Here is a 3,121-nt window from a genome sequence, read left to right on the forward strand (position 1 = left end):
TGAAATGGTATTTCTATTCATGCAATAGACAAATTCAGTTTCTTTGTTGATATTGAATTTGTAATTATGGTTATGTCATTTGGTTGATGTACATGTTTTGAACTGTGAGTGTATCTTGGGATGGTTTTGAGCATTGATGACCTCTATGAATTTAACCACTCTATTTGAGATCCAATTTCTTCGGTGGGAAGTCTCAAATTGGGAATAACGATGTGAGTTTGAAGATCTTGATGTTAGAATTTGTGATATATCCCTCCTTTATTGATGTTGTACATGTTTTGTCACCCTTTGCAAAAACAATAGAGCGGTCTGTTGTAGCTTGAGGTTAATCATCATAAAAAAAGTGACATCTTTTTGAGTTCAAGTCAATGTTTTAATCTTGCACCAACGTGTGACTTTTAGTCTTTTCCATAAACGTTCTAATATGGACAAGTTATTGCTTAAGCTGATATCAAAATTTAGTTAACGGAATGAGGTATTTATGCAAAAACTACTCTATTAATCCGATGATTTTTAGTCGTAGTGACCTATTTGATAATTCTCATAGTTGTCAATAACAACAACATACCCAGTCAAATTCCACAAATAGAGTATGGAGAGGATAAAGTGTAAGAAGACCTTATCTCTACCTCATGAAAGCAGAGAAGTTGTTTCCCAAATTTTCATAGTTGTCCAATTATCTTATTATGTTGGTATAATTGTATAAGAAGCCTCTTGTAGAAGTAATTGAAGAAGTTGTAGCAGGAAAACTTAGTGTTCCAATAAAATAGTAATCTGGCACGACAACGGATGAGTTCACCTACTTTTATTTCGAGTTCTTATGGATTTAACTCCTTTGCGATTAAAGTCGTTTGATATACGTGACAATTAATACTTTTGGATCCTTGCTCAATTTTATAACTATACCTCGACTTAGCTAATGTGGCAGAAAACAATCAAGGTTTAGAGACAGAAAGAAGAAGTAGGCTAAACTATAGGAAGGGTTGATTTCAGATTCTCTTGATTTTCAAGTCCTTCAGGTACAATCTCACATACTTTTGTCAGGTTCATCAAATTATGGCCCCTTTTTGTTCAAAAGGAACCATAGTGTACTATTTTGTTGGAGAAGATATTGGAGCAGCAACAGCTGAAAGTGTCAACATTCGACCTTTTGGCCCGAACCTCAAACGTTCCTTCCCCTGCATTCAATATTTTCCCCCTCTTTCTAGGAGGAGCATTGACTGAGTGGATGGAGGCGTTACTCCCATAAACCCCTAAGATCTCAGTGTCAGCAGTTGGTGTAGCCTTATCGCGAACACGATGAAGGGAATGGGCTGGGGAAGAGGGAGGGGGGACATTCGTAGCATGAGAGTTGGTCATTGGAAGAGAGAGAAAATAATAATAGAGAAGGCAAATGAAAGAGAGAAATGGGGATTTGGTGATATAAAAGACTTAGAGAAGGGTAATATACATAGTGTAAAAGGTAGATAAAAACTTAACATTTGAATTTTTTCACTTTCCACCAATAGTGTTGGTTCAAAAAGGGTTTTTATGGAATGACCATGTCTAGTTTTACTAGATGGGCATTGCCTGTGCTAGAGCACGGGCCCAACACACAAATTTAATTATTGTTCTAACTAAAGAGTAAACAATTCCACTATAACTTCTCATAAATGATTTTTTACATTTATTCTATAGAACTGAAAATGCCACTTAAAACATATCCTTTACCATTAAAATTCAATGCAGGAAGCTGATTATAGAAGAATATAATGACAAAAACTAAAAGCAAAATATTATTTGGAGTTTTTATTCCCTTAACTCTGAACACAATTGATTTACACAATATTTAACAGTTTTGTCACCTTCTATAGCAAACCCTTACAAATTGCCTCAAAAAAGTTGTAGAAATACATCACCCCTTGAAGTTGAATCATTAGAGACTTCAAGAAACATGACCATTATCATGTCACACCCCTGCATCCACACAATAATGAAAAAAATTTAGAGAATTTTTTTCTGTGAATTTCAATTTTATTATTAAAGATTTTGAGAATAAAATGTCCCAACCTCAAGTTTAGACCTGAGATTGGTGAAGGTTCTTAGTAATTTCCAATGTTGATGGCAGCCACGCTAGCATTTTTGAGAGTTGCATCTTTTAAGATAGCTTTCAGCCAACTGGACTCTCATAACATTCTTTTGCTCTTGAATAAGCAGGTTACCATACCCAAAGAGCTTCTCAAGGGTAATTTATGCTGGTCAAAAGTTGGGGGTCCCTCTTTAGAGTTCCAAAGTTTTTCCTCAATGGCTTCAATTCCAGTGCCTAAAACCCATTTCCTCTCTTCATCATCATATATTCGTGCTCTCAGAGCACCAAAGAAATTTGTTACCACAAAAAATGGATACACATCAGTAATCAACAAAATAAAATTTCATTTTGAATTCCCGAGTATTTGTACCAATAGATCGTACATGGAAGCAATATACAATCTTTACCACAGCTTCCTCAGGAACATTGTCAGTTCTAAATATACCCATTCAAGCACTGGCCCAACATTTTATATTTTCATGTGGTGTCGGTTTTTCCATGTGGTGTATGCTTTGCATAGTCATTTGTTGGCGAAGAATATCAACAAAGAAATAAGAAAAAAATGACAAAATAGCAAATGAAAAAATATAAATCTAAAATTGCATAAATTTAGTGATGACGGTATGATTGATGTGAGAGTAGAAAGCATATATGTGAAACTTTAGGGAAGAACAAATAGAGATCTTCAAAAATTATGTGCATAGATGGTACAAACCAAGTAATAGTTTCTTGTGCCTGCATGCAAATTTTACTACATAGGCTCTCTAAATTTATTAAACTTCTTAGCTATATCAACTCAAACTTGGTACATCAATTTTCTTGTACCATTTAACCGCACTGTATGATAATTACACAATGTAGCATAACAAACTAATTTCTACAGTCTACCTACCCCTTTGAGTCTAGCCTCGTGATATACCATGAGTTTACGGTATTTCTAATACATTTCACTTACAAGTTGTGTGTGTCTAGGGCCTTTTTGGATTGGTTTTTATGTGTTTTTATCATGTTTTGCAGGAAAGACGTTCAGGTGCGAAAGTAAAGGGACAGCTG

At 34.8% G+C, this 3,121-nt stretch overlaps 1 pseudogene; it reads right to left on the minus strand.

Moving 5' to 3' along the window:
* Positions 1-2,081: 2,081 nt before the first annotated feature.
* On the minus strand, positions 2,082-2,517 carry LOC102593438 (ribulose bisphosphate carboxylase/oxygenase activase 2, chloroplastic-like; annotated as a pseudogene).
* Positions 2,518-3,121: the final 604 nt, after the last annotated feature.

The sequence above is a fragment of the Solanum tuberosum genome, unplaced genomic scaffold, assembly GCF_000226075.1.
Source record: "Solanum tuberosum cultivar DM 1-3 516 R44 unplaced genomic scaffold, SolTub_3.0 scf00052, whole genome shotgun sequence".
NCBI lineage: Eukaryota > Viridiplantae > Streptophyta > Magnoliopsida > Solanales > Solanaceae > Solanum > Solanum tuberosum.